The sequence below is a fragment of the Pinus tabuliformis genome, chromosome 8, assembly GCF_031772625.1.
Source record: "Pinus tabuliformis cultivar Carrire ecotype Pingquan chromosome 8, CPIR1, whole genome shotgun sequence".
Classification (NCBI taxonomy): Eukaryota; Viridiplantae; Streptophyta; class Pinopsida; order Pinales; family Pinaceae; genus Pinus; species Pinus tabuliformis.
This window is the reverse complement of record NC_142294.1, coordinates 1,621,163,716-1,621,177,982: the sequence shown is the minus strand read 5'-3', so window position 1 is coordinate 1,621,177,982 and position 14,267 is coordinate 1,621,163,716.

Genomic DNA, 14,267 nt, shown 5'->3' with positions numbered 1-14,267 from the left:
AATGTTGAAGCACTATTTATCTTAGCAATTAAAGTTATCTTGCATCAATATTTGTAAATATCATTGTTTTTATTATTTTCATTGGGTGACCTATTGATAGAAGTTGAAGCCCGCAGAGAAATCCCTAAGCTTCAATTGATATGTTACTATAAGTACTACAACAAAAGAAATCAGGTGCGGATATTGATGAAATAGAACACGCAAGGCTACTAATCAAATGTTCTTGGCACCTCACAGGGATAGTGCCATCCCCAGCTGGAGCCACTATTAAGGTCCTATAATTTATAGGATCTCAAGGTGATTGAGTATTTTATCTCAGAAATCTCATATTGTAAATAATTTTCAATATGAAAATGATTTCCAAATAAAAGAAGAATAGAATAAAAAATGAAAAGAGGGTATAAGAAAAAAAGAGGAAAAACAAAAATATTGAAAAATAATAAAAGATAGAACCCCATCAAAAGAAAAACAAAAAAAGAAATAATACTGAAAGTGTTGCAAGTCTAAATGCCACTATTGATAGATATTTTTCTTCATCATTGATAAATAAAGGCTCTGTGCAACTTGTTTAAAATGCCATAATGACTAGTTATTTGTTTAATTAGACAGTATAATCATGGCTAAACATGTTTAACCTTATGTACTTAGACTAGAAAATAAAGATTTGCCAAACAGTTTAATCTTGGTAAATCAGTAGTTAGGTAGAAAATGACATTGATTCAACTGTTTAATCTGAATCAATAGGAGGAATAAGTGATAGGATTTAGATAGTTTTTAATTTTTTATAAAAGAAAATAATGTGGGTTTCCTAGTCTAAGTACACCCCTTAGAAGAATAAAAATGTTAGTTTAGTTGAAGGGTAGGTAGGAATAAATACGCATATGTGCCATTTTATCCTAAGTTTTAATGAAATTGTAAAAAGGCAAAGATGCATGATGGGATAAAGTGTTTTTATATATTTCATATTTCACCTTTATCCTAAGTTCAAAAGCAAAGAATAAAATGCATGTATGGACAAAGTCATTTTTTCATATACGGTTAATTGATGTTGTTGTCAGAGCATCAGGATCATTTGTCCCTCATGATCCACGGCCCTCAGTTACTTTCGGCCCCCCTATCCATCCTACCTTTACTGCCGGGGGGATCCAAAAAGGTGGTTTCTCCCGCCAGACCCCATCCCTACATGGCACTATCTCCTTATTTCGCAACCCCCCTTGCGATACTTCTTACCTCCCTCTACCCCCTCTGAAACCACCTTCCCCTCATCCACTTATTTTGTCCCTACTTCATCACCTCCACCACTCATCTCTCGCCACGTCGCATAGTCATTGCCCAATTAATTGTTCTCACGGCAAAATAATTGTTCGGCATTCAATTCGCCTTCCTGGGTAACTATTCAAAATTTAATGGTCCCGTGCCAAACCTCCAACGGATTTCACCTCTCTACCTTTAAAGTCTTTCGAAACATCGCCTTTCTCCCTTTCACTACTCATTCTCTATAATTTACAACTTTACACAGCGACCATTTTCAAACACTCGTTGAAACCGACCTGATCGAATTCTCAACGCTCTATGTTTTTCCCTTAGCGGCTTATAACCTTAAATTTTTCTCGGTAAGCCTTCCTTTCTCTCATTGTAATTATTCACTGATACAATCATGCCTCCAAAGAGCAAAACCCAAGAGAAGCCTGTCATTTTTTTGATCCCTTCCTCCATAGATTTAGATCACATTCCTTTAACCAACAAGGATTATCGCATTAGTGAAACCCAATGTGACTCTGAGTTTTTAGAGCTATATTGTTGGCTGAAAGACAAGCATGCAGACAAAACTAATGAAATTGGACTATGGGAGTCCAATCCTCCTCATTATATATTCCCTCAGACCTTCCAAGCCCCTGAATTCACCAGAAAATGTAAGGCATGTTATGTCCCTTCCCAAAGAGCTATTATTGCCCCATCTAGTGACATCTTGTTTACCATTACTTGAAAATCCATAAATCAGATGATGTTGGCTCCCCATGTGGAACATAGTGCCCTTTTCTCCTTAGAAGCCCTCGCCTAGCTTTATGAGAAGCTTGATTTCGCTACAAGAGCCAAAATGTTTTAGATCTTCTTACCTGAAAATGCCCAATTACCCAAGAAGAACCCTCCATACCCTTCCTCTATCTTCCCTGATCAAGCTAAACAAATTATATCCATAATTTCATACATTTTGGGTTATTATTATGATCAGTGGGTAGATGAGCCCATTCTAGGTTTCCTTTCCATATTTTCCACAGACAGTAAACCATCCATTTTATTCAATTTCAGTCAATTCTTGGCTGATAGCATTCATGAATAGTTTCTGAAATTTCCAATAGAGCAGGTGTTTAATTACACTTCCATTTTAATCTACATGTTCCTTTATTATCAAGTAGACAGGTTTAGTTTTTCTATGCAGAAGTTAGATGATGAAGGAAACCAGCAACTTGTGATTTTTTGGACTTCATTGGTCATGAAGGAGCAACAAGAATTCTCATACAAACAGTTTATTGAAGAGTTTGTTCACCCAACAATGAACATCCTAAACAGCTCAATACAGCCCAGAATCAGTGAATATATCAAAAGAATTTTACATCTAAAAAATCAGGCCAAAACTGGAGATTGGTATTTGTACCAAAACTACATAGAAATCAGACTTTATGGATGCGAATTGGCACCATACGAACTCCGTAAATACCTACCCATGAGGATTTTTTCCCTACAATACATCATGCAAATATTAAATTCTGATGACACTCATTTTGTGGTGGCAAAGAAGAAGTCACAATTTTTCATAATGACACAAGTGGGCCCATTCATATGCAATACCAAGACAACAGGAGAAGAAGCAGACAAACTTCTTAAAGAGGTGAAATTCAGCCTGAGTTTTACATGGTCTTATGACCCTTGGGGTATCATTTCCAAGATAAGGGTAGAAAAAAAAACTACTCCCTACATCCATACCTCAAGGCCTGAGATAAAAAAGTATGCAACTTAGTTGGAATGGATAGAGAATACTTTGCAGGAAGCTGAAGACCAATTGTTTTCTACTTCAAGTTTACAGACTCCAACTCCTTAGGAGAAAACATGTAAGAGACACATAGAGGAGGGATCATCATCAACAATAGGAAGTGAGACCAAATAATTTAGGATCAATTACAAGAAAAGGGAAAATTTGACTCCTAAGACAGATGTAGAAAAATAGACAGAAGAGCATGCTGCTATCATAGTTACAAATTCACCGCCTACAAGCAGCAAATGGTTACATACCCTATTGGAACTTCAGCCTCACAAGGTCAAAAAGAAACCAAGTTAGATTCACAGAATGTCCAAGAAGAGAAGGAAAATAATTTTTTTGATAGGTACAGAGAAATTAAACTTAAGAATGAGATTCTTAAGAACAGTACCTACAATCAATTTTGGAAGCAAACTTCAAGCTCACAACGCATATTGTTATCATTTTTTGACACAGATCATGGAAAGATGCATATGGCTTTTCTTGAGGCACAAACTCCACAACCTAAAACATCAGTATACTATAAGAGTACTACATTTGAGTTTAGCACCAAAGATATCCCTCCCATTGATAAAATGGAGATGCATAAGTAGACTGGTGAGATAATTTCTTCTACATTAACTAATACTTCTATGTCATTGTCTAAGTTGCAGGTTTCATTTGCCAACATTCAGTCTCAGTTGAAAATGGAAATGGTATCCTCCCTAGCAAAGGATAGGATCAAATCTTTAGAATATTTGGTAGTCAAGATAGGATATGATCCTAAAGATGTAAATGTTGTAGAGGAGAAGCTTAAGATGCCAGCCACAAAGGATCCCTTAACCAAAGACATTGAAGAAAATGAAACACAAAAGGCTAACATGATGAAGCTGATCATAGAGAAGAATATAAAAATTAGACAGATGGAGGCAAAAAATGGAAAATATGATAAAAGAGAAAGAAAAGAGTCAGAAGTGGCCATTGTCCCCCTGGATGATGTTGGTCACTTTAATTGTTTATTAATAAAACAATCGAGTGCCAAATAAATTATCAACCCGGGAAAGTCTGATTATTCCAAAGGTGACTACATACTGTACGTACTCAATCTTAATAGTATTAAAAGATGTAGTATAAACAGTTCACTCTCTATTAAACCCCTACTCTGTGTTACAGCAGTTACAGCCTGTTGCAGGAATGGAATAAGAACAGATAATTAATTAAAGAAAACAAATCTGCAAAAGGGAGTGATGGATGTCCTGTAACAAAGGATCAAGACCCTATCCTCAGAGTAACGACTTTCAACACCTGCCTCTATTATCCAATTCACCAATACTCTCTGTAAATCCTAATCACCAGTGAGGTACTCATATACAGCATCAATTAGTTAAAAGGAAAACAGAGTTTCAGCAAAAGTAAAATATCATTAGAAGCAGTACTCGTGAATAAGATATAAACAGAAATCACACACACAACACACAACAGAAAGAAGATGGGTGAATCTTGTGATGAAGGTGGGCCCTGTCCTTCTCACAAGATTCCCCAGGACATAGAAACTAAGATAAAATACTTAGAACAGAACTGTATTCATCTGTCAATATACCATATTACAAGAAAGATTCAGTGTCATTCCTTCACTACAATTTTTGTGTTATCGCTTGTTCATCCCCTCTCTATACGTCTATATCCCTCTCTAATGTAGATGTCTCCTCTTTATAGAGGAGACATCTATTACAAAAGATTTTCATTATACATTCTGGTTCAACCCTTTGTACCAAAAATAGGGAAATCAACTCTCGTTAACAGAATGTTGTTACAGTCATGTGGATCATGATCATTACGACCAATATAGTAATCAGTCGGACTCCTTTACTGTTGCAAATTTGTTACGCAAATCTCAACTACCTCCTCAAAGTTCGCATGTTGTTCTTGTTGTTTCAGCTTCGAGGTTCGTGCTGTTCTTGCTGTTTCAGCTTCACGGTTTGCGCTATTTCCGCTGTTTCAGCAACTGCAAAATGTGGTTTTGCCAGTTAGGCAGTTTCAACAATTTTTCAACAACTTAGTCAACTTCAAGGATCAATTATAAAGATAGCATGATTACGTGTTGAATAATTAAACATATAGCAATGAGGAGAGTTACTATATACCTTTTGGAATGATTAAGACAAAACACTAGCAAAGGCTTTCAACTAAGGGTTGAAGAGGGTAATATAATGAAAAAATATAAGGTCAAAAATAGACAATATGGGATCCTAACACCCCCCCCAACTGAAAATGTTGCATGTCTGCATGCAACGTCTACTATGAATCTGAGTCAGAATACTGGGATGAACAGTGTAAATTGCTTATGCAGTAACTGTAGAAGGTGTTGTCAACCATGTCTCTAAACCCATGGACACTCTGAAGTTTCTTCCATACTGCCAACTCTTCCTGTTTGGTCAATTTAAATTGAGCCTTATATTGTTCTCCAGGAAGCCATAAGAGAGGGAAATGAAAATGGTAGCCAATCCACCGTTCAGCACATTATCTAATGCATTTAACATAATCAGGTATGTGTGAGATCGCCACCTGAAGATTGAGGGGATTGTAGGGATGATATTCCCATCTTTCTTTAGGACAGTGTTCCCAGAATAGGTTATTTGCTTTTATAGCTAGAGCTCCTTTAGTTTTCACATAATGTTGGCAGTCTTCCAAGACTGCTGCTTGCAGATTCCTAATATGATCGGTCATCCCTGGTTCTCGTAGAATTCGTTGATGTTCTGCAATGAAAATGGCTGCATTCTGCGGTTCCGAACAAATCCAGAGAAGATAGTTCTCCTCATTGTGTGCTGCAGACATAAAAGCATTCTGCCAAGTAAGCTGATTGGCCAAGAAGGAAATAAAGGCTCTTATTTGGATATCGCCACAAAGAGGAAGTAGACTAATCTTTCTATCTTCAGGCATAGCCTCATTGTGAAGATAGAGTTCACACAACAAGTTTTGGTCACTGTTTGGTGCTTCTGCAAAAGTCTCAATAAATTTCTATGGTGTAGAGACCTGGTGGGGTCTTTCATCCTTAATTGCTTTTAATTGGAGGAACGCTAAACGTTCTCTCAAAAATACAGAATAGTTAAAATAAGGCTTCCTTGTAGCAAGTAACCGCTGGACCAAATCAAAGATGAGGGACAGTCTGGCTTTTAATTGCTTATTCTCCTTATGTTGTGCATGAGACTGTTCAAGTACTTCCCACTTTCTGTATGCATAGTCGAGCCATAATGACTTCTGTTGCTGAAATTCCTTTCCTTGGGAGAGCTCATATTCTGTCTTCCATGTGTTACTTAGTTCTTGAAAACTGGAAGTCTATGCGTGAGTATTGCTGACACAGGGAGGTTCAGTTTGTGTATGCATAGTTGTAAAAGACTTTGGTTATGGTTTCTATTCATCAACAACTTGGGTAGGCAGGGCGGTTCTTTTTCTTCATCTAAAATTCTTGAAGACCCTGCTGGTTCTTGTGTAACAGCAGTGTGTTCCTTTTTTATTATAACAGGACTAGCTCCAGTCAACGGAACTGCAATTATCTTATATCCTGCTCGAGTATAGATATCCCCACATTCACTGCACCTGTATTCACTGTATTGATCCTTTTCTGCACTCTTTTCAGCTTGAGATGTTATCTGAGCTAACATGTACAGATTGAGTTCCTTTTTATAGGTTTCCCTAGCCATTGTTAACTCTTGCTGATAAGCCTTAATTTCTGATTTTAAAAACTCATTTTCTTCCTACAGGGAGGCTAAAGTAACCAGGGCTTCTGTAGTTGCAGATTCCAATGGAGAAGAGAATTGTTGTTCAGAATTAACTTCATCATTTGCGTCCACAACAGGTGGTTCTTGTGTATCACTTGTTGGGTCAGTGGTTGGTTCTTGTGTATCAGCCACGTCTAGGCATCTTCTTTTTGTTCCCCAACAGGTGGTTCTTGTGTGGCACCTGTTGGGTCAGTGGCTGGTTCTTGTGTGGCACCTGTTGGGTCAGTGGCTGGTTCTTGTGTAACGGCCACATGTAGGTCATCTTCTTTTTGTTCGCCAACAGGTGGTTCTTGTGTGGCACCTATTGGGTCAGTGGTTGGTTCTTGTGTAACAGCCACATGCCCTATATCGTCTTGGGTGTCTACTTTAGATGTATCGGCAGCTGGTTCTTGTGGAGCAGCTGCCTCTGTTGAGAAAAATGATGTCACAAAATCGTGAACGCTCTGTATTTCGGCACCTGAGGGTCAAGAGGGTGAAGGTTCAGGGCTATGCGGGATACGGGGATTTAGAATGATATGAGGGACATTTGGGATAATGGCCTCAGTTGTTGCAGACAACCTTGTTCGTTGCCATGGTAGGGAATCAGGAGAGACAGTAATTTTTCTCTTGCGAGCACTTTTCCTCAGGGTAGGGGAATTATCAGAAATAGTGGCTTCCTTAACTGAGGCCCTGGTTCTTCTTTTTAGTGGGGTTGCAGCTTTCTGGTGCTTTTTCCTCTTAAGGAAAGTGATGAGGGTATCATCATTCGAATCATCGGTAGGGATATGGACTATGGGGGTGGATGGTTCGGCTTTATCAGGGGGTGAGGTATGCTGCAGATTTTCAGTGCTCAACCTGCTCCCCTACCTTTGGTTTCAACCTGCTCCCCTGGTAACAGGAAATCTTGTTGTGCATTAAGAATGAGGTGTTTCCTGCTGAACCAGCGAATACCATTGGTTGGAAGCCCCGAAACTTGCGCTATGTCTTCTTCTGTTGCTGGAATTCGCACCCCTCGGACAGTAGAGTACCCTTCCCTCAAATTTCATGCAAATTCCAGAACCTGTTGTGAATCAAAATCCGGAAGTCTTCTGAAGTAGTCCACCCATCCTGATTGTAGAAAGATTTGGTATGCCTCCTGGTAGAGTTCCAGTAATGTCGTCGAGCCCGGTTCATGTCTAACAGCATCTCCTCCCATAGTTACTGTTTTAGGCAAAATACAAAGTGCAGAGCCGAGTTGTCGAGGTTGAAACAGAGCAGAACGTTACAAATGAAATTATGATGTGATAAGGTATAGACGAGGTGGATTAGATACTACCGCGAGGAATAAAGATGGCGGTGATCAGCGTGTCATATAATGATTATGATATTTCGGTAATCCCCCCCAACTGCGGCTGAATGATATGGTTGGTGGTACGATGCTTTTGGCAGTCGTGTCAATTATCTCCTCATTAACTACAATTTAATATTCACACTTAAACACACATACCTTTACGTTTACCTTTGGTTGTTGTGTCGAAAAGTGTTATCTCATCCTTAATAGGTCAATGATCATTATAGAAAGGGTCTATAAGGTATGAGGGTTTTTATACACAAGGTTTTTATTATTCACAAGAGGTAGTAGTGAAGGGACATTATTAACAAGATAAATGGTTGATTCCTTTGAATAAAGAATGATATGTTTCTATTGAAGTAATAGTTCATTCTCGGGAACAAAAATGGGGACATTGGTGCTTTTTAGGAAAAATGGAAAAGATTGGTGTTTAAGCAGTGGGATTTGGTGTTTCAGCAATGGGAAATGGTGTTTCAGCAGCGGGAAATGGTGTTTCAGCAATGGGAAATGGTATTTCAGCAACGGGAAATGTAAGAGGGAATGAGAAATGACATGGCAATGCTTTCCAATCTGCAAATTAGTTCTTCCTATATTGGAATTTTTCTTTTCAGCCACCCTCCAAAGTTAAGATCTGCAAAATAATTAATTGTAACATGGCAACCCTTGACAGGGATTATTAGTTAAGAAATCTAATCTAAAAATAAATACATAAACAGAAAATTAAGTGCATTGAGGGATAGTCGGTTCCCCCAAAAAGGCATAGTGTATGTCTGCCATGCAAGTAGCTTTGAAATCCTCTTTAGAAATAGGCTGTTGATACAAACGAATTCGATACCCATTCACTAATAATGGTGTTCTATACTCATCAATCGTTAGGATTCTGACTGTTCCATTTGGAAAAACAGTATCTACTACATAAGGTCCTAGCCACCTTGTTCTTAATTTACCTTGAAAATTTTCAAAACAGGAGTCATACAGTAGAGCCCAATTACCTTTTTGCAACTGCTTGTGCTTAATAGTTTTGTCATGCCACCTGGTTCTTTGTTGTTGTATCATGGTTGTTTGATGGATGGCATCCAACCTCTTTTCATCCAATTCCTGAAGCTGTTGCAACCTAGTTGTCCGTGCATCAATCAAGTCAAGGTTAATAGCTAAAGCAGTCCTTAAGGTTTTGATTTCAAATTCCACAGGTAAAACAACACTTTTACCATAAACTAATTCATAAGGTGAAAAACCCGTAGTGTTCCTCCAAGTAGTTCTGTAAGCCCATAATGCTTCAGGTAACCTTTGAAACCAGTCCCTTCTATTCTCCTTGATTGTTTTTGTTAAAATGGCTTCTATGACTTTATTTGTACTTTCCACTTGCCCATTTGCCTGGGGGTGATAAGGTGTAGTCATTTTATGCTTAATGTGATATTTCTGGAGTGTATCTTTGAAGCCATGAGAATTAAAAGGGGGTCCTCCATCTGTAACTAGCTCTCTAGACAAACCAAACCTAGCAAAGATTTCTTCAAATAAAAAAGTTAACACTGATTCTTCATTAGCTTTGATGAGTGCCTTAGCTTCTACCAACTTAGTCATATAATCTGTTAGGGTCCCACCCCAACCCCCTTATTTATGTCATGGGATCACGTCATAGTCAAGAGTCAATAAAGCCCATATTAATATTTGTAAGTGGTTAACCCGCAATTAATGACGAGACCACAATTAGTTGCAAATGGGCCATAGTATTAGATAGATGGTATTAATAAAACCCACGGTATTGGCCCGTGGTATTGCATGTATGAGTCATATATAAAGGATAGAGACTCCCTGCGAGGAGCATCGTGTCTTATTTTGTAGTCGAGCTCTGCTCTATTGGAGGTTTCCCCCTCGAAGAGGCAAGTGAACATTACTCTCTGAATAATAAAATCATTGCTATTCTGTGTTCTGGGTATCTTTTCTTCGCATATTCTGTATTTGGGTATCATTTTGCAGGTTAAGAGCATAACAAGTGGTATCAGAGCACTTTCCAAGGCCGGTGGGATCTCTAATTCTTAGCAAAAAAAAATTCGGCTAGAGACGTGTTCCGGCGTCTTTAAACCACGGGATCTGTCGTTGAGCACATAAACCTGTGGATTTGGGGAGGCATGCACGCAGGAAATACAAGAGGTGGTCACGTCTGTTGGACTCCCTTGTAACCCCTGTGGGTACCCCTTCGAGTAGTAGCGCATTAGACAGAACCGCGCACGGACTGTCTTCCACGTACCCTCTGGGTATATCGGAAGCCCCCTAAGCTCCCTTGAAACCTCGCCATAGATAAACCGTCGGCCGTCTTGTGGCTACAGTACACCGAGAACAGCACTCGGAGAGATTACTCGCCCGTACGATAGGGTAGTCGGGTTGTACGGCTAAGGGTACCATAGATCCTCCTTAGTTAGAGCCCTGAAACATTGGGCCGAGTACTACTGCCAGACCCTTATGTATATTGTGATCTATAGCACCTAACACTCCTCAAGACCATAGTTCCCTTTTCTATCGGGGGATCGCAAATCATCTATATCAGATCCGCTTGTGCAAAGGAGTGCAGTAGCAGCAGCAGACATCAGTCCCGTAGTCTCGATTTCGCAGATCCATCATTCTGATCTATTAGATCCAACCGATCCGCAGCAGCAGTCTGTTCCGCCACCCAGAGCTATCCGATCCGCCATTCAGATCTCTCAGATCCACCAAATCGGATTTGTTGTGAAGGGTTCCTATACCGGGGTATAATTTTCGCAGGACTTTTGGCCGCATTGACATTTTGAGGATTTGGCAACTGCAATATTGATTAGGAAGGAGTAAAACTTCGTTAGGAGTTTTCAGAAAAAAAAAAAAAAAAAGTCTGAGATCTTCCGGGGCGCTTATTGGTGATCTAGCCCATCAGAATCAGGACGACGAGCTGAGCATGGTGGTACCATTCAATTTTTAGTGAAAATTTTTTCGGCAGTCCCAATTGTTCATAAGGTTGGTGTATGGTAGAAACTAGAGCCGAGGCAATGTCCAATGAAAGGATGGACAAACTTGAAGAATCCATGCAAACCCTCAACAATTAGCTTAATGGACTATGTATCCAGGTCCAGCAATTAATCTCGAAGGGCAAGGAGCAAACCCACGAGGAGGCGTATAATGGCCATGAATACAATGAGGGTGAGTATAGCCACTCTCCTCATGTCTGGCACACCCACCAACCACCCAGTCAGCGACCTCCCAAGTTGGATATGCATAAATTTGACGGTTCACACCTGTCGGCATGGATAGCACAAATGGACCAGTATTTCAAACTGAATCGTATCTTAGATGATGCGACTCAGCTTATGTTGGGGAGCATGTACTTGGACAATGAAAGGTGGCAATGGTGAGAATGGCATCAATGTTGCAATGGACCTTTTAAGACTTGGAACCAATTTACAAAAGCTCTTCAAAGCCGCTTTGAACAGGAGGACTCTTTTTTGTGTCGTCTTACTAAGCTCCGACAGACGGGTACAGTGGATGAATATATTACAGCTTTTGAAGCCTTAGCCTTCCGCACTTGGGGTCTCTCAGATGTGTTCTACATGGAATGTTTTATCAGCAGTCTTAAAGAAGCCATCAAAGCTCAAGTCTTACTGCACCACCCTCCCACATGGACAGAGGCTTGCAAGGTAGCCCGTAACGTGGAACGTGCATTAGCAGCCCAATACAGTCGCCCAAATTTCTCCACTAAAGGTCGCCCCCCACAAGCTCACAACACGACTCAAAAACTTAAGGTCCAAAAGGTGTCACCTGCGGAAATGGCCAAAAGAAGAAAGCAAGGACTATGTTACTACTGTGATGAAAAATACTCCCCAGGTCATAAATGCAAGGAGCCCAAATTTTTTCAAATAGATGCCACTGACTACAGCTTAACAAAGGAAGATCCACCATTTGAGGAACATGAGGCGCTAGAAGAAGACAACCAAAAGGACAATGTCTCTGACGAACCAGTTATTTCGTTGCATGCGTTGGCAGGGATTTCTTCCCCTCAAACTCTCAAAATCAGAGGTTTTCTTAAACATCGCCCAGTAGTAGTCTTGATTGATAGTGGAAGTACACATAATTTCATCCATCAAAAAGTCACAGAAGCAGTGCATTGTTTTGTACGAGCAGTTTCTAACTTCCAAGTCCAAATTGCGGATGGGGGCACAATGAAATGTGAAGGCCGCTGTGAAAATGTCAAACTTCAAATGGGGGATTATCAGTTGAAAACCCACATGTTTTCCATACACATGGGGGGTTGCGACATTGTCCTCGGTGCTGAATGGCTCCGCACTCTTGGGCCAATCACAATGGATTTCCAGGTGTTATATATGAGTTTTAAGTAGAACAACTCCACACATACCCTCCGTGGACTCCAGGCGGGAGCCCCCTCGATCATCAGCTTTCATAGGATGGAAAAATTGTTAAAAAAGGGCCATCATGGAGTAGTAGCTCAATTTAATGCCATCCAGGTAGCCGAAACCAAGTCTCTGCCAATTCATCCTGAGATGCAATAGATTTTAAATAACCATCTGCCGGTCTTTGACAAGCCTCATGAGCTTCCACCCTCGCGAGGGGAACATGATCATAGCATCACCTTGGTTCCAGGGGCCCAACACCCAAATGTGTGGCCATACAGATATCCGTTCACCCAAAAGAATGAAATAGAAAAAATAATCAAGGAAATTTAGGAAGCAGGTGTCATTCGTCCCAGCATTAGTCCTTATTCATCCCAGTGGTCATGGTGCTCAAGAAAGATGGGGAGTGGCTGATGTGTCCCGACTTCAGGGCCCTCAATAAGTTGACAGTCAAAGATAAATTTCCCATCCCGGTGGTTGACGATTTGCTGGACGAACTCAATGGGGCTCAATTCTTCATTAAGTTGGATCTTCGCTCAGGCTACCACCAAATTCGCATGAAGGAAGTCGACATTCCCAAGACTGCTTTCAGAACTCATGAAGGCCATTATGAGTTCCTGGTCATGCCATTTGGTCTTTGTAATGCCCCCTCTACTTTTCAGAGCCTTATGAATCACATTCTCAAACCATATCTCAGGAAATTTGTCCTTGTCTTTTTCGATGACATCCTCATCTATAGTGGCACTTGGGCTGCACATCTTCAGCATGTAGATCTACTCTTGCAACTGCTCCGCAAACATAAATTATTTGTCAAGATGTCCAAGTGTTCATTTGGCATGGAAGAAGTTGAGTATTTGGGCCACATTGTGGGGCGTGAAGGTGTCAAGGTGGACCCCAAAAAGATCCAGGCAATGCAAGAATGGCCTCAACCTAAGACCTTGAAGAGTTTGAGAGGATTTTTAGGTGTCACAGGCTATTATCGTAAATTTGTCTGCAACTATGGCCGCATAGCGAAGCCCCTCACTCAACTCCTAAAGAAAAATTCCTTCTTCTGGAACGAGGAAGCACAACAGGCATTTACCGCTCTCAAAAACGCCATGTGTTCCACTCCAGTCTTAGCACTACCTGACTTCACCAGATCCTTTGTCATTGAATGTGATGCTTCGGGGACAGATATTGGGGCGGTTTTAATGCAGGAAGGGCGACCTTTGGCCTTCACAAGCCAACAACTAAGTGGGAGGAATCTGGGCCAATCTACCTACGAAAAAGAAATGATGGCCATCTTACATGCAGTCAAGACCTGGCGACCTTACTTATTGGGGCGACGTTTTCAAATCTGCACAGATCATCACAGTCTTAAATATTTTTTGGAGCAATGCCTATCCTCCCCACAACAAAATAAATGGCTCGCCAAAATGCTGGGATATGATTATGAGATCATTTACAAGAAAGGGAAAGACAATAGTGTAGCAGATGCATTATCTCGCCATTTTGAGGAAGAAAGTATGCTGCTAGCAATTTCCCTCCCCATTCCAGAGTGGATTGAGGAGGCTCGCAAGGAATGGTTTTAACACCCCGGGCTATCCCAACTCATTTCTCAATTGCAGGTAGATTCAAATTCCACCAAGGGCTACTCGTGGCAGGATGATATTCTTCGCTACAGGGACAGAGTTGTAATAGTACCAACATCCACCCTCAAAAGTCGCATTTTGGCAGAATTGCACTCATCTCCCATTGCAGGACATTCAGGCTTTCAGAAGACGTATGCTCGCACCAGAAGATCATTGTTT